The sequence below is a fragment of the Epargyreus clarus genome, unplaced genomic scaffold (assembly GCF_041222505.1).
Source record: "Epargyreus clarus isolate Ecla_fem2 unplaced genomic scaffold, WU_Ecla_fem_2.2 ptg000007l, whole genome shotgun sequence".
Lineage (NCBI taxonomy): Eukaryota > Metazoa > Arthropoda > Insecta > Lepidoptera > Hesperiidae > Epargyreus > Epargyreus clarus.
The window spans coordinates 25,200,688-25,219,926 of NW_027332215.1; the positions used below are offsets into that span (position 1 = coordinate 25,200,688).

At 32.8% G+C, this 19,239-nt stretch overlaps 1 non-coding gene across 1 annotated transcript; it reads right to left on the reverse strand.

Annotated features, from left to right (window-relative positions):
- Positions 1 to 7,788: 7,788 nt before the first annotated feature.
- Positions 7,789 to 7,902, reverse strand: TRNAL-CAA (transfer RNA leucine (anticodon CAA)). Its single transcript has 2 exons — positions 7,865 to 7,902; positions 7,789 to 7,834 (listed from the first exon to the last, which is right to left on the reverse strand). It is a non-coding gene; the product is annotated as a tRNA-Leu (tRNA).
- Positions 7,903 to 19,239: the final 11,337 nt, after the last annotated feature.

Consider the following 19,239-nt stretch of genomic DNA (forward strand, 5'->3'; position numbering starts at 1 on the left):
CGTCCACTACTTATGAACGTCGACTGGTGGTGACAGTGACACAAATGATGACAAATAAATTGGTACAACATAGAATTATTGCATTCCATCGCTATCTAAAAGTAATTGTTTTAGTTAGCTTTAAAGCAAACTTTAAACATGCCTACGATACAACCCACCCTAGGTATTTTTTTTATTAGCCGAGAAAATAGTTTTATACGATTTGTTTTACGCGAAGCCTCAATCATAGTTTTTAATTTGTTTGCCCTCCAACATAGCGAGGTTAAAAATAAAACTTTAATAATTCTTATGTTTCGGGCGGTAAGAACATACTTAATACAATATATTAACTATTTTATTAAGTATTAGGTGAAAATATAACGAAATCTTATATGTCTATTTGTTCCACCACTATACGTGTTTACAAATAATAATTATATAAATTTATGGAGGGCTGCCTAACAAAATATCTGCTGAAACGTTTTTATAATATTTCAATAAATAACTTGAAAAATATAAGTATAATTTTATCTTCAACGTTATTTTGTTGTTCATGAAATGTCTTAGGAATTTAATACCAAGCAAATTATTTAATCACAAATTACAATCATATTTAAAAAGTTTTAAAAGTTTAGGTAATTAACTAAAAGAAAAGCTGATCTAGCTATTGTTTAAACGATTGCCATAAGTAAGGTTAAGTTTTTCGCCCGTATCTTGTATGTTTGTAAATATTATTATTACTCTTTCCTTAATACTTTTGCTTGCTGTATGTATTTTAACAGTTAACGTTGTTGACGCAAGTTCAGTTACATGGAAATACCTGACTGCACATCCATCATCAATTTTTGTATATGATGATGGATGTCAGTTAGATTTTAAAATGACTGACTAGACACCCGTTACCATAAAAGCACTCCTACTGTTCAATCACCGACATGCCAAAACTACTGAAGGAATGCTCTTAATTTTGACGAATACTTTCACCATTTGAAAGCTACATTATCCACGAGCAACATAGGCTATATTTTATATGAAATATATACAATAAATAGATTTTGAGGCGGTACAAAGTTTGCCGGGTCAGCTAGTAATAAATATAACACTAAAAATATTTAATACGCAAATTACTATTAATATAAAACGTTCTTATTACCCGACTGCCAAGCCTTCCTTGGTTATGTTTTTCGCGCGTATCTTGTATGTTTGTCTTTCTTTCTTTTGTCAGATCTAACAAACGGCTGGATGAATGTCGACAATTGAGGTGTCATTATATTCATCTCAATGAACCGAGTGTCCTTAGATAGGTGTTAGAAAAAAAATTTGGCGGATCTTTGGCGCGATATACTAATAGTCTAAGATCCCAGTGCCCCCAACCTTCCTTATTTTTGAAGTAACGAATTTTAGGGTATAGACACTCCTATATGTGTTTAAGAGTGTGTGCACACTCGCTAGTTTGGCTAGGCGGCCCGTGCACAGCTAGCAGGTAGAAAAGGTAGTCAAAAACATAACTTACTTTTGTTAAATTCGAAGCACTGATTTTTATATATGTCACATAGAATATTATTCAAAATAAATATTTCATATTGACAGACCGTTCCTGTGAGCGGCAATTCCTCCCAGACGCTTTAAACCTAATAAAAAAATAACTGAACTTTTGTTATATTCGAAGTCTTCAACTTTATATGTATATGATGCTTGGGGGAATATTTTAATAAATAACATAAATTTGCTTAATATGCATAATTGTGCTGAAATTTTACACATAGGTTATTTATATAGCGTAAATGCACAAAATGCGAAAAAGCACTACGAGGATAAAATTGGATAATATTGTTTGAACATCTTTTGATTTTGAAGCAGATCAGAATTTCATCGTTTTTGGATTTCCAAAAACAATGAGCTACACTGCAACCTCATAAAAAATTGACACCATCACTATCTTTGAGGAATGTCATAGGTTTACTCCAATCCCACAACCAATACTTACAACTTCATACCCTAGGGCGGTTATACTGAAATCTAGACGATAAGAGGTCGCAGTCGAACGGAAATTGAACACCCCACAAAATTAACTGTTAAACGTATGTAATAGGAAGTCGTGAACTTAGTTTCCGGCGGCAAGTAATCAAACCGGATCGGTTCAATTTACTTGACAGAGTTCAAACACTCGCCTTTCGGATTTCAGCTTTGAACTGCAATTAATTCATTATTACATCACCGTGCACATTGATGCATTTTTGAGAGCATGGTGGCCACTATGAAACGTGGATTGTCAAAAAGTATACCTAAAGACTATTTAAGCCATGTGACGCCTGGATTGAATGATAGTTCCAATATAATAAATAAATTGAGGAATACCTATTAATATGATATTCCAAACAAAAATGTAATGAAAATACCTCATGACAATAATTTAAATATCTATGTACCTACCATAGATTAGTAAAGATTACTCACTCCTAACAAGAAAATGTACCCAGTTTTGAGAATTGAAATAGTTGCGTAAAAAAAATTTGCCACGTCTCCGTGCTAAAATGTCCCTAAAATATTTGAAATAATTATTTATTTAGTATGTAAATTACGCAGTATTAGTTATTTATTCGTAAATCTTCTCTAAAAATGTTTTTATTTTTCAAGAATTCAAAAAAAGAACTTACTAATAAGCCGTTGGTGGCTTCATTCAATTTCAAGGCGGCGAAGTATCTTTACTAATTTATGGTACCTACTTAATATTTTGACTGTCGTTGGTATATTATAGTAGCAAGAAAATACTAATTGTAAATTCCTAAAACCAACATTTATCAACCACCGTTAATAAATCATACTACTGACCAAAATCCATTGGTAAAAGTGAAGTGACAGCCATAGATAGATGGATCGATAAATAGACGAATGAAATTCTCTTATGCTTAACTCTCTTATGTTTAAATAAAAATATTTTGGCTCGACTTGGCGGAGGCACTGCCGTGCCTCCTGATGTGTATAAAGTAAAGTAAGTAAGTCTAAGTATGTGCGTATTGGAAATAAATTATCACTTGCTTTAACAGTGAAGGAAATCATCTTCATTAAACCTACACGTCTGAGAGTTACTCTCAATATAGTTCTCAAAAGTATGGGTAAGCGCCCCGCAGTGGGACAGTTATGGATTTACGACGTGTTATAAGTTCATGGCGCTGTATAAAAATACATTAATTTTAAACAGAACTTATTGAATTCTTAGAAAGCACGATTGTGTTTTCGATCGTCTTTGAAGTTTTATAAATATGAAATGACAATTTGAAAATTTATTATTGACGAAAGAGGCCAGCGAAATGGGCCTATTAATTCATAAAAGATACTGCATGTTGAAGTAGAACGTCATTACAATAACAACCACTTTGCATCGAATATAACTTGCGGGGCGTATAGCCATATAATGGTATATCGTTCTCCCTTACTTATAAGTAGTTTCTTAATGTCTTGTCATTAATAGTGCAAATTGCTTTTTAAAAATTCCCGTTAGTTTTCAAGTAGATACTTATATTACTGGCAGGGATAAAATAGAATCGAATAAAATTAACTGTTGCTAATTTTCAAGAAATGGTGGTTAGGTAATTTTAAAATAGCAGGAAAGTTTCATAAAGTAGTAAATGCTTGATCATCATTATCATCACCAACCCATTACTGTCCCACTGCTGGGCACGGGTCTCTTCCCAGAATGAGAAGGATTAGGCCATAGTCCACCGCGCTGGCCAAGTGCGAATTGGTAGACTTCACGTTTCCTTCAGATTTCCTACACCGTTTAAGCAAGTGATAATTAATTTCTAATATGCACGTAACTTTGTAAAACCGAAGGTGCGTACCTGAGATTTGAATATCGGATCCCTCGATCAAGAGGCCGAGTTTCTTAACCATTAGGCTATCACTGATTATTAAATTAAATGCTCAATGCCCAGATTATTGAGGGGGCATCCCTCTCGGCCGTGACTGACATTAACACCACCATTGCCGGGTCGTAATTCAATTTAATTTGAATCACCAAATCACTGCAGACATTTAATGCACGGTCCACTGTTGTTGTACTTATCTGTAATTGGGATTACTTGTAAAACATACTCGTATTTAGTTTGTATTTATCTATAGTGTAACTATTTTGTAAGTCTTATTAACTTACAAACGTAAATTTCACATCCATTAAAAATCCTTTAATGTTAAAATGTTCATTATACTCGTACCTACTAATAATTACAATACGTTAAAAATAAAAAATGAATCCAATTCGTTTTCAATTGCAGACTTGAGTTTGTCACGCAAGCTGTCGTGTAATCTTTGCATGTCTTTTTAAAACTACAGACATCAGGCAATCAAATATTCAGTAGATGATTGCAACTTCTCAGAATATTTCATATCATACCTTAAGGCCTTTGATCGCATAATAAATTCGCTATAGGCTTAGAATTTTTATAACATAGGTAAGTAGTCTTAGATATATTTTGTTAATTTTTGAATTACAAATCTTGCAGGTTTTAAATGGTCCGTAGTTAGATGAGTATAAAATTGACTTCGTCATTCAGAGACGGTTATATTTTCAATATTTCAGTGCTTCAGAAACGGATCACTTGAAATCTCAATGCAGTGTTTACAGGATTTGTCTGATAGTGATAGATATTTTACATGTAATATTTATTACATTATTTATTATATTGGAACTATGATTCAGTCCAGGCCTCACATGGTTTAAATAGTCCTTAGGTATACTTTTTAAAAATCCACGTTTCATAGTGGTCACCATGCACGGTGGAGTAGGGGAAACTGGGGACACTTGACCCATACGGGAGACTTGGTACACTGGATTTACAAAGCTTCTGTGAACGCTATATGATTTTAGTGTGGCAACATTGGTTGTCTATGATACGTTATAACTTTCTAAACTTGGTAGTCTTGTCCAATTTGATATTTAAGTAGATGGCGGATGATTGTGTGTTTCGTGTCACAGGAAAATATTTTTCGTAAGTTTTCATTTTGATTGAATAATTGGTTAGAAAACTTATTTTGGGTAAGTAACACTTTTAAACTATTCATTATCTATGTTTTTAAACGTCTGTTCCATAGAAAAGTGTTATTAGTAGTCGATTTTTTTACAATATCTTTTTATAACCACAGTATAGCTAGGGTACATTTGGATCCCCCCGCATCAAGCATCCACTAATGTTTATTTTTGAATAATTTCAGGGTTCAATATGCCTAGAGTATATAAAACAATAGAAGGTGCAGGAAAAAAATATCAACCACGAGATTCTGTGATAATAGGAACATTAAGTAATGTTAGCTGAAAACATTTTACTCGTATATGTGATTTATCAAAACAGTGGATATGTTGTTGTTGTTGTTTTTACTTTATCTACTAAGCAAATAAATCAACGATAAATCAATGATAAATCAATTTTAACATATTTTTTATCATTTTGGTATCAGATGAAAATATAGGAGACTTATTTCCCCCAGGATCAAGTGTTCCAGAGGGGGGGATCAAGTCAGACATATATATGGGACACATGGTATCATTCCCTATACAAAGTTTTCGTGGGCTGGTTACAAAATTTATACACCGATATCATTAGCTTTTATACTTAGTATAGCCAATGCCATACGCGGTGCGTATAGCCAACGTATTTCAGTACCAATATATCTAAAATCGGATCAATATTTACCAAATAGTGGTCAAAAAACAAAAGGGGGATCAAGTGTCCTCAGTTTCCCATTTATACTTTTTTTAATTGTAGCGAATGTGTAATTCGATAAAATTACATAAACGAAAATAATAAATTAAACTATATACAAATAATTAAAGTACCTAAACATAACCTACAATTTTAAATTAAAATAAAAATAATAACAAAATTAAACTTATAGCCACCACGGACACAACGTCACAAATGCAGGCGCCGCAAATTCATAATCTAATTGAAGAAAATATAATTGAAGAATATTTGCGGCGCTTGAGAAACTGAGCGCGGTCGACTGAAGCCCCAGCACTACTACAGGTGTCATGTATGTAGGTTGGAGCTAGTGTGTCCACACACGTAACGTCCTACACCAGAGCACAACCTAACGCACGCCTAGAGTGCCATCATCAAGGTACCATACATTCAATTTAGAATTTAATTGTTTTATAATGGGATTAATAGCCAAACTAAAAATAACCGGATCAAGAGGATCGCCTTGCTGACATCCCACGGAGGAGTCGATTGCAATATTGCCAAACATTAATTTAGTAGGGGCGCCATAACATTGCCAGATATAATCAAAAATTTCAGATACTTCTTTTTGAATTTCAGATAAAAGGGCACCTCTATGAATCGAATTAAGTACGTGCAGCATGTAAAGCAGCCTCACAACCACATTTGAGCCCAAAATCAAGTTGTCGAGGCTTCAAAATATCACTAATCCTAGAACGAAACTTTCGACAACAAAATTTTGAGGTCAATCTTCTTATAGTGCTACCAACGGCTATGGGCCGAATTCTATCATCCATTTTATTAAGAGCTATAAGGTTAGCACCGTAAAGGACAGGAGTGATTTCTTTCGGCACATTGCCCGATAGCAACATATTTATTAGGGATGTAAACTCCCTCACGAGATAATTCCCAGCATCGCCGATTAACGGATTAGTGAGATATTTTAAGTGCTGGGGTGTGATGCCATCAAGACCTCCAGCGGAGCCATTTGGGAAAGATCGAATGGTACTTATAACATCATCTTCACTTACAGTCAGGGGATGATGCTGGGACGACCTCGGAAAATCAGGTAGTTGTGAGTCTGCATCTACCGTGGGATGTTTATCACGGAGAACTGCTAAAGTGTCAGGCAAATGCGCAGCTAAAGAGTCTTCTGAAAACAAAAGTTTCGCCGCCCCTTTAATATTCCCATCAGAAATTTTAGAATAGAAAGGGGTAATGAGTCTGAGATTTAAATCTCGGACCCCTCGACCGAGAGGCCGAGTTTCTTAAACACTAGGCTATCGTTGCATGTATGTATAATGTATATATTATTACTACTGACTAACCCTACAATTACCTTAAATATATGTAAGTCCACATCACAGGTTTGTTATAGAGAACGACGGTAAAGACAACATATGCGTGCAAATTTGGATCTTTGAAAATATATTATTTTTGTCCAGAACTATTAGCACATAAGTTAACACGGCAAAAATAATGTTAATGTAAATTAACTTTAAATATTGCAATTAAGTTAACATAATTTGTAAATAAAATTACAGGTTTTATGCGACAAACAATTTTATATAATTGTCTCTTTAAATTTTCATTAACTATTCCGAAATATGTATTTTTGTGGTAAAGGGTAGATATTTCATAAAATTACACTACAAAACTAATTGAAAATAACTGTGTGTAGATTTCAAAATTTCAAAAGTTGTATGGTAAATAATTAACCCATTCAATTGTATTGTGAAAAATAATTATATAAGGTAGAAAAAGGCCATTATCCACGCTGACTAAGTACAAATTCATAGACTTAAATTAATTTTCGATTTTTAATCGTTAATTAATGTATATTATGAATATATACATACATAAAAAATAGATTAAAAAGAAATATTGCAAAAGGGTTTTCAATAAAAAAAAAAGTTGAATAAAAGTTTATTTCAATAAAAAAGATTTTTCAATATCAAATTTCTCAATAAAAATTTATTGAAAAATCTTATTCAATAAAATTTTCAACAAAACTTTACTTATATTTTTATAATATACGAATAAGTAAAACAAAACGCTTAACTAAAAACCAAAAACAAAAAAATAAAAGAACTGTCAGGAGCGGGATTTGAACCCACGCCCTCCTGGGAGGACCAGATCGCTCGACCTATCGAATAGGCAAGGTAAACCTTGAGTCTGGCGCCTTGGACCGCTCGGCCATCCTGACGATTGAAAGGGGTAGTGAATTTATGAACCAGTACATTACGGAACGGGCAGTTCGGGTAACATCGGGAACCCGATTTAACCCGATGTCGACGTTAGAGTACCTATGATGTGGAGTTACATCATTGACATTATTACCTGTACATTTTAGTACAAACCTGCTTAATAAGGACGGGGCGTTATAGATATTTTGCTTTGTACGGTATTTACTAGATATTATAAACAAATGAATATTAATGATCTGATGTAATGATGACACATTGAAGAATACGTTTTTCTGGTATCCCTTCTGAGTGTTTTCAGAGATCTCACATTATTATATTAAATTATATGTATCTAAGTTATTATTAAGCTATTTCTGAATTAACGTAAAACCCTCTAGTGTGAAGCTATTTATTTATGAATGAATTACAGCCTATCCTACTAGTAAGGGGTTACAGCCGCCTATGAAAATCTTTAACCCATCACACTTGGGGTGTTACTAGTCTTAACGCCTAAATTACAACGCATTCTTTATTTACATCATATTAATTCATGTGTAGACCATATAATTGCTAGTTGTTGATAATTAACGTCACTTTTAAATACGTCTATTTTTATACTTTTGGAATATTCAGTCTTGCTTTGAATTATGAATTGTTAACTGATTTTTGCAGTGTATTTTATAATGGATGTTTGATAAATTAGTGGATAAAGATGAACTATTGTAAATGTCGATGATTATGTAAGAATGTATTGTAATTCTGGAATCCCTTCTAAGCGTTTTCATCTAAGTGACTTCACTATTTAAAAGACATAACTCACGGAGCGCTATTTCTCGTTTTCGCGCCCTCAACAGTAACACGCGCAAAAATATAATAATTACCCAAATGAGAGTGTATCTCGTATACGGTGGACTCCGTACTATCAAATTTTCACTTATTTTTAATATTACTGTGGCAACTGTAGAAGTAAATTCACACACTCTATTACAGCCCAAAAAAAAACTCCGAAAATTATAAGTTTCTTATATGCACCCAGCATTTATTTTTTAGCTATTATTATTTTTAGTATTTGTTGTTATTAGCGAACACTGATATACATACTCTGTAAAAATGTCACTTGTCTATCTACGAGTATTACGGTACAAGAGACGAAGAACTATCACAGACGGTCAGACAGCGGAGTAATAGGATTTCGTTTTTACCCTTTGAGTACGGAACCCTAAAAATGTAGGTAAGTGACAGTTGCAGTTTTCACCGCGTGATGTACATCTGCTGTAACTTACAGTATATCTCATTCCGTGCTACGGCTATGCTTCGTAACCGTAACCGCAACGGCTACGACGCGCAAAACAGTACCCTTAGCATGAGTTTTTACGTTTGCTCGAAAATGTTCAACGTTTACATTTTCGCTCACACAGCGCTACTGTGGGCTGTATCGGAACTAAAATTCTCTACAGCATAAGTTTCAAAAACGGAACAATAACGCTGGCAAAATTGAAAATTAGACGAGCTTACCTGTAAGCGAAGTCTGATTATAATTTTATGAATGGTGATCTGAAATATAATTGAGAATTACAATGTAGTATCCTTCTTCCCACTCGTCGGCATCGCGATTGTTTAGCCTTTAAAACCAAAAAAAAGTTTAAAGACCACTGACACTGCGTATGACAGTGACAGCTCCGGATTCCTCACTTAATTTAGAGTCTATCATTTCCAACTTAGTCTCCTTGATAATATGCATGCTGTCTATATCTAGGAGACTCTTGTTCTTATTGTTGCAGTATGGGTTTTGATTTTGGGAGGGTGGGTAATTATATTTCAGATCACCATTCATAAAATTATAATCAGACTTCGCTTACAGGTAAGCTCGTCTAATTTTCAATTTTATTTCATGGTGATCTGAAATATAATTGAGAATTACAATGTAGATGTTTAGAGACAACTGCAACAATGGGACATGTAATTAAATTAAAGATTTATTACCATACATATAAATTATTATATGGATTTAATTACATTGCTGAATATTTATTTGTTCTGCATCATATGGATGAGATGTTGTGAAATCCATAGTGCTTAGTGAGATTTATTCTCAATAATAAAATATATATATATATATATATAAAAATACAATATGAAAATATCATATTAATAAGAGTTTTTTCTCTTAATTAGGTATAATTATAAAATATACATAATTATTAGGGTTGCTAACTGAATATTTACTCTTACTGTATAATATGGATGAAATGTTCTGAAACACATAGTACTAAGTGAGATTCCCTCTGAATTAGATGAAATAATATTCAGTGCAATAATAATGCAATATTTTTATCTAAATATATGATTACGAAAATTGGCCAATAATAATAATAATAATAGTAATATTGTAATTTAGTCAGTGTTAATAATTATTCAATTCAAGCTTTTGCACCTTGCAAAAAATAAATACATACAAGGTCGAAAATATGTTTTCTACCCTCCATAGTATGTCATAATTATGTGTAGAATGAATTACTTGGTCAATTTTATTGACACAAATAATACTATTTCCTTTGCTATATAGCAATATGTGTATAAATATGTTTCATATGTGATGTGCATTATATAATTATGTACTTTTATATAATACTATACTTAAATGTACCAGTAGGTACATTGTATGTATTCCAATATTATTAAAATAGGAAGCCATCCCATGTTGAATATTAAGGAATTAATACCATTATTTATTGACAAATTATGATTGGGTATTTGATTTGATCTTGGGATGATATATGCCCCATGTGAGATAAATTTATATTTTATGTTGTAGGTATACCCGGTATAATATTGGGTGTTATCCCTACTTTGTTTCTTTATATTAGTGTGCATGTTCAGGAGGGACATGATCATTCTTAGATCAATGAAACATTTTAGTTTTATATGACTTCCTGTTTTTGTAGGTATATATCAGATTTGAAAAAGTTACTTATACTTTTTGCTGTACCATGCTTATGCATGCCCTCTGTAAAGTTACATATCTATATGGTTGGTTGGAAAGCTTATGATGTGTTTCCTTTTGAAATCCAATCTGACTTTCCATCTAACATCTTTTCCTAAAAATGTGTGTAACTATCAGTTATGTGTATGTAAAAGTTGATATCAGTTTTCATAGCAGTATTTATGTATATGATTATTTCAAACCCCATTCATGACTAGACCAGAAAAGCTTATCTTTACTCAAAACATGACATGACTAGACCAGAAAAGCTTATCTTTACTCAAAAGTTTTTATGCTGAGCATTCCCAGGATTAATTCAGTTTTAATAAGTCAAATATTTTATAACTTCCATGGGGTTCTGGCTTACTTAGCCTGTAATGATTACTAACACAACTGGTTCTAGTTACAGCTCTGCCAGTGATAAATTATACAGTTATTACCCACCTTTTTCTCCATCTTAATTATTTAAGAAAATGAAATTAGATAAATCTTCTATATATAATAATTTATATATATAATATAGTTTTCTTTGTTCTAGGCAAGATGTCTGCCATGTGTGTCCTATATAGTAATGTTAGAGTCCTATATAGTAACGTTCATCACACATACCCCTAAGGAATTCCTATTAATTCTAGGGATGCTAGATTTACATTTGAAAATTGATTGGACATGCAGCTTACTTTCTTTGTTTTATGTTTTATAAGAGCATCTAGGTATACACACTAGGCATAAAAGACCCAAAGAAGATATCATATTAATGCCTGGCCATTCACATGATATAATAATGTTGTTATTACTTTTATATCATTAATGTGTCACATATTACCATGGTGGACATTATTTACCCTTAGCCTAAGCTTCATTATGAAATGATAACAATTTCAGTATTAGTGTAACTAACATAGACATTATGAAGACTTAAGTGCAATAGCAATTCTCATATTATGCTTGTCTTTATTCCAGGATTAATGGACTGCTGTGTTATTTGTTGACCTGATGACTGGTGTATAAATGTATGATGCATGTTTCTATATAAACCTGGTGTTGCTAAAGGAAATGTTTAAGCAACAATATGAGTAGTATATTAATATTTGATTGCTTTTTGTAATGTTGGGAGTACCAGGCTTCTGTTGTAGAGCATAACATAGGCACCAATAATCTTTAGTCAATTTTTTCATGATGATCAGCCTCATATTTTAAGCAGTTTTATTGTACATGTAAAAGTGAAAAATATGTGCAGATATTTAATAATTACCCATATGTTTGTGGACTGAACTTCCAAACCTTTAATTATTACTGTATTTATTCCTATTGAGTCACTGAAAGATAAGTGTAACGAAATCCAAAATGTTAATTTTGTATAAATTCTCACATTTTTACATAAAGTTCACTCTTGACATTCACATATTTGCATTTATGTCACATATGCCACATAAATAAGTAATACTAAACAAGGTTTTTGAATTATTTACAAGTATGGACATTTATTATTTAGCACATTTGTATTGTTATAGTATTGCAGGTATTGTTATAGTACCTGGCCTTAGAATAAATCATAAAGGTATTTGTGTCCAAAGACAACTCCAGACTTCTGGATTGATTTTATCACTGTAAACCAGTGTATTAAATAGATAATTTAAAAACTTCAATTCACGTTACATCTGTATATAATAGAGTTATATATATTATGTAAGCTCAATGACTTTAAGTAGGTACTCTGTACCAGTAGTTAAGTGGTGCATTATAGTTCTGATTGTACTCCTTGATACAAATCTCCTTAGAGTTATACCTTAATAATATGAGTATTTCCTGAAATCCGCAATATCTTGAAATACACCTAATCTGGATGTTAGGATATTCATATATACCTAGCCCAAAAGATATCAAATCAAACAGCTTTATATAGCTGGTAACTGATTAACTTTTATTATACATAATTTATATATATGTGAGTAAGAGGTACTACAATATAACCCATGTAATATTGTTTACTTTGAGCCATGTATAGGTACCTGTTATTTGCTTATAAAACAGCTGAAATTGAGTAGGAACTATAGAGTATCCATAACAAATCAATGAACTCTGCTCGATTGTGTTGAGGTATTAACTCAGAATGCTACTATCAAAGCTAGGACTTCAGACGCTGGTTCCAATATATGAGATACTTATAGTATTCTTTCTTCATGTGACTAAAAATATATTGGATAGATATGTGTCAGTATCAATAAGCCGGAGTCTTGTTTGCTTAATCATTGTCCTCCTGAGGTGGTTCTTTTGAGAGAGCATGCCTTCTGTTCTATTTCAGGTTAACATGAAACAGTTGTCATGTATATACACCAGTGTGTATGTGATAATGTGAGGAGCACATCTATTACCATTTGAGATCGAGCATTGGATTAACTAGTATACAAAGATAATTTTGTCATCAATGTTGTAAGATTTTTATCTTGACGCCATTTATTAAATTTTAATATCATATAACACAATTGATTTGTGTGGAACGACCAATCTCAACCAATTTCAAATTGGCAACGGGGTGCTGCATAAAACATTTATGTCACAAATGTCTATTTTAGACATTGTTTTCTGATAAGATAGTTAGTCTTCTATCATTTGTAATTCAGCTAAGTGAGTTTCAATGTCTTCAGTATGATTCCGTTACATGAGCTCATGAGCATCATGCTGTGCGGTGAATCCTGATAAGATTCTTATATGCACGGGGTTATATTTGTTATGGGTTAGCGCACCAGCAATGTGATGATTCCTATTTTCTGTTCTCCACCATGTATTGCACATATTTTTGTCGTGTGTATTGTGGTGGAGCATAAATTACCTATTATGACCTTTATAGGTAGCACTAGTTAAAGTGTTATTCTGAGAAGACCATCAAAATGTACCAGGTTTATTTCCTCAGTTCTCATTGGAATATGTTATTCATCCAGTTGCTTCACACATACCTCCCAATTTTAGAGAACTCTGATGATATTATTGTATTCACTCGTTGTCCCAGTATGTTGACATAATATTTTCCATTTCTGTTAGGACACTGTTTTGTCATAAAGTTACAAATATGTTTTGCTATTTGCAATAACTCCATGAATGATTCCTGAAATTATAGCTGGTTCTGAAAATTATTTTGTCAGAGTTGGTATAACAGGGTTGGCATAACCTTGTGTTGTAGCAGCTCTAGCTTGGTGCTTATAAATCATTCATGCTTTATACTGTGTATTGTTAGTGCAATAGCTAGTGATGGAAGCATTCAAGCCATTTGCCACATATAAGTATTAGCGCAGGTATCTCGTACTCAATGGCGAATGAGTGAAATGTTTAGTGTCAACAAAGTAACACTTGGAGTATCTCGTACTCGACGGTTCTGATGCTTTGTATATTCGACCACTTGCCACATAGAAATGTTAGCGCGAGTATCTCGTACTCAATGGCGAATGAGTGAACCGTTTAGTGTCAACAAAGTGACACTAGGAGTATCTCGTACTCGACGGTTGTGACTCTTTGAATATTTGAACATTTGCCACATATAAATGTTAGGGCCAGCATCTCGTGCTTAATGGTGAACATGGGAAACATTTAGTGTCGACAAAGCGACGCAACGAGTATCTCGTACTCAATGGCTCGGGTGCATTTTATATTTGGACCATTAATTGCTAAATTATATGCATAAAAATGCAAGCATCTTACGGTTAATGGCGAATATGAGCACCGTTTGGTGTCTGTAATGTGCAACAACGAGATTGGCGTGCATGAATAGTTTTGAAGTTGTAGATACGAGAAAGTTTTTCGAACAATATAGTTTCTTTCTGAGAATATGTTAGTTATTTAGGCATTTTTATAGTCGTGCACACATACTGTAAAAGGTGAATAATGCATTATTTTCTTACATACCTGGTAAGTAATTTGTACATAACCTCTGAACCGGTGATCCAATCCGAAGAATTGCTTCGTAAATTCCTGCTACTGCGACTACAACTACGCGGACGTGATTCTTCATTCCTAGTTTCCATTTTCTTCATTTTTTCACTAGCTTTGCTTCACTATACACGTTTAACAAAACTTTGAAAAAATAGTATCACGATGCCTTGGAAGCGCGAAAAAGAAGTGAGGAATCCGGAGCTGTCACTGTCATACGCAGTGTCAGTGGTCTTTAAACTTTTTTTTGGTTTTAAAGGCTAAACAATCGCGATGCCGACGAGTGGGAAGAAGGATACTACATTGTAATTCTCAATTATATTTCAGATCACCATGAAATAAAATTAAATTTATAAAGTAAAATTAAATGATTATTAGGTATTATTATGTTTTTATTTAATTATTCCTTGAAAACCCCACTATCAAAATAATTTGATATTCATTTTCTGTAAAATACGAGTATCTAGAAAAAAGTTATAAAAGAAAATAATATACAGGGTGAATTTTTCAAACGGGCCTTCAGGGCCAAATCCGAAAATATAAGGATTAGCAAAAATGCTGAAAAGAGTTACGAGGCCGATTTTGATAAAAACTAAAACTGCATCATTACTTTTTTAAAATAACTTTTTCCCTAAACGGGAATCGAACGACTTAATTTTGAAAAAAAAATACATCCTGTATATTATTTCACTATATCTGATCACACAAAATCTGGGAAGTAATGATAAATGACAAACCAAAGGAAAACCCTCAATTTTAAGAAAATACATTAAGTAAGTAAGTTAAGTAAATTAAATTACAGTTAAGTTCCCGCCATTCGTCAATTTAAACATTTCGCGTATTAACATTTTTTTTGGCTCAATGTTGCAAATCATTCGAAACGTACGTTTTGTTCTCCAAGAATTTATATTTTATGTCCGACTTAGTTAAGGTTATTTTTAGGACCATTATATTAGATTTAACTTACTATGAACGGAGTTTCGTTTAATACAGATGTAAAGTTGACAATTTGCGATAATGACTTTTTCGAGTCAAATCCGAGTGATTACTAAGCAAAGTTGTAAACAACAAACAATAAGAATTTACTATTTAATCAGTTATCTATTCTTATTAAAAAATAAATCCTAAAAACGGCGGTAACTTATTTGCCAAACTATTACTTTCTCATACTAAGCCGTGTGTCATGGTCATAATATCGAATAATAAGTTGATTAACCAACAAATTCTTCAATGGTATGACTTATGTATGTTTCTAAAGAATTATACATAAATTATTTGTTATGTATAATCCTTAAGGATTAGTATGCCAATGTATGTAAATGATTAGTATGACAATGTAAAATATATATTTTCTTCAAAATTTTCCTTTTCCTTTAATTTGTCACATAACATTACTTCCCAGAATTTGATCCTTATAAGCGACACTTTCAGATAGAGGAATAATATAGAGGGTGTATTTTTTTTCAAAATGAACTCGATTCCCGGCTAAGGAATAAGATATTTAAAAAAAACTAATGATGCAGTTTTAGTTTTTATCAAAATCGGCCACGTAACTCCTTTTAGCATTTTTAGCTAATCCTTATAGTTTCGGATTTGGCCCTGAAGGCCTATTTGAAAAATTCACCCTGTATAGTCACTAACATTTGTTCATTTTGGTTTTACAACAAAAAGTTAACAAACCAAAGTTGTAGATACTTCAACGTGACACGAAGTCTTTGTCAGACCTGTGCGACAGTCTTTTCCCGATAGCTTGAAAACGATTTGCATCTTTTCTTTAAGAAGGCCGAGGTACAAGATTTGTGAGACCTCAAATTTGAACTTAGCTTCACACAAACCCCGTTTTATATCCAAAAAGTAAAATTGCAACCTTTCGCTTTTGCACGCTAAGGACCATTTATAACATTTAATCGTTACAGACACATGACACTAATTCATGTAAAAACTACATAATTGCTGGATATAAATAATTAATTTATGTCACTTATTAAGTACTTTTTCTATTTTTATATTTTTGAAATAATTAGTCTTGCTTTGAATTTGAATTGTCAACTGATTTTTGCAATTACTATTATAATTGAGATTTGATAAATAGTGTATTAAGATATATTATGGTAAATGTTTATTATTATAGAATTTATGTATTTCTGGAATCCCGTTTGAGCCTTTTTCATATAATGGACTATAAGACACCATCATTGTTTCAAAGTATATGAAAAATTACTAGCGGACAAAAAAAAATAGCTTCTGACTGTACCTAACGATACTTTAGTATTTAAGCCGCTTTAATTAATCACAATTCGTGGGGCTATAATCACAAGTATAGTTCATATAACTGTAGTTTATATAATTGTATGCGCTTATTTAATTAGGTACTGATGAAAGCTTTATCCTTAAATATGAACAGGTGCAGCGGACACGGTAAATATTTTCATGCATCAAGCTATCACGCTCAGTGGTTCAACATATTAAATAATTTACAAAGCCTGCGGCTCGACGCCATTTTGACAATTAACTGTTGAATTTTCCACTGTGTGGTCCTTTTAACAAAACAAATTGACCGTGTTTTTTAAATGATTGTAGGCTGAGGTTTTGGTGGTTATTTTGTACGTTAGCAGTCGTTTAAAAACATATTCTATTTAATAACTGTGTATGTCTAGTGGAAACCTCGAATTAAAATTATCAGTTTTGTCATAATATTACGAAATTATTTATGCAGTTAGGTATTCAGTAAGTCTTACACGCCCTGTTAAGCCGTCTAAAGAAAACAGGAAAATAATTGTCAAATAGGTTCCTCTTTTTCTTCTGGAATTCTTACGACAAATAATGAGCTTTAACAGGAGGTCTCGTCGTTAAAATAGAAGAAAAACAATAGCTGGGAAATAATCGGAAACTTCCAATAAAGGAAAAAAATCCGTTCTATTGTTTGTCTTAGAAAAATAGCAGTTTCTTGTCTGCCATTTATTTTTCAGCTTTTTTTAATTCTAGTTTTACCGTTCTATTTATCAAGTAACAGAGAGCGAATAGATAGAAAAAAATATCGAATAAAACGTGTTTTTGTATTGCGGGCTACCCTTTATTATTCACTGTTCAAATGTAGTATGTATTTCATGTTATGTCGACCACAGTAATACGTTGAATATATTACATTATCTGCTTCGATCACTAATAAGAATAAAATTTTTACACACAAATTTTTACATATTAGACACACTGTTTACATCGTTATCCAACGAAATATATTGAACGCCGACTTTAGAAATATGTACTAAACCAACATTTATTTAAATTATTTTTTACTTTGTAGTGACATAGAAGTCGGTTGTATTTTTTGTTAAAAATTTTTGATCATAATAAACTAAGTATCTACAGCAGGTAATTTCGCTAGTTCAGTTCAGTTTGATAAGTCTTTAGACGAATGCAGATGTGTATACCAACTTGATCTTAAAAAGACGTCACATACTATTAATTAATTTATATTTATATAATTTGTTTCAGGTAACTTACGCTTACACCACAATTCATCTAGAAGCACCTCAACTTTAAAGTAAGTAATGAAGTACAGGTTCGTAAATGTTTAATAGCTGGTGGAAACTGTTTTCGCCAAGAAACAAAATGTTGATATATATTTCTAATACACACTCTGCTGTTTGGTGTAAGATATTTTTATTGAAATGTTTGACGCGTCCCAGGGTAGTAAATCCATTGAATAAGATTTTCTCGCTACGCTAAAAAATCTTTTCAAGGTGGTAGAACCCTTTGTGGTTCTACTCTGGGAGCCCACCGCCACACCTACGTCTACTAAATAACAGCAATGTTAGTTGCTGCTGTGTTCTGGATTGAAAGATGCGGTAAGGTAGGTATACTATTTCGAAGCATTCTAGCTTAGCCCTCTGGGTTAGTGGTACGTCTTTGGCCAACCTCACATAGGAATCAAATCCTATCATGGGTACTATTCTGATGGCTCCCAAACATCCCCACAATAAAAATTCTTGTAGGAATATAACCGCATTTAAATGTACTCGTTGTAGATACATACAATAAATGGAGTGAGAGCTCATGCTTGGCGTAAATATCTTGAGACCCCTATAGCTCCACCAAATAATCTTAACAGCGAGATTCAGCGATCTTATACTATTGACATAGCGTCATTAATTGACGGAGCGATGAACTAAATGCAATATTAACTAAAAGGTTTATTAACTCTAAACAGGTTAATTTAGTTTGTCCCTGTAGTCTCGGGACTAGAATAGGGCTACGGTATCCCCTGTCGTATGAGGCGACTAAAAGGGGGCTTCTGGGGTTGCGGGCGGCAAGAGTGGGAGCTTGAACCGTCCAGCAAACCGTTGTAAACACTAGGTGTATGAGCGTAAACTGCTCCTCCAGGGAAGAGCCCGATTGGGGCATCGCGCTTGGAAGACTCTGGTTGTGTTCCATCGGAGATCCCAGAATT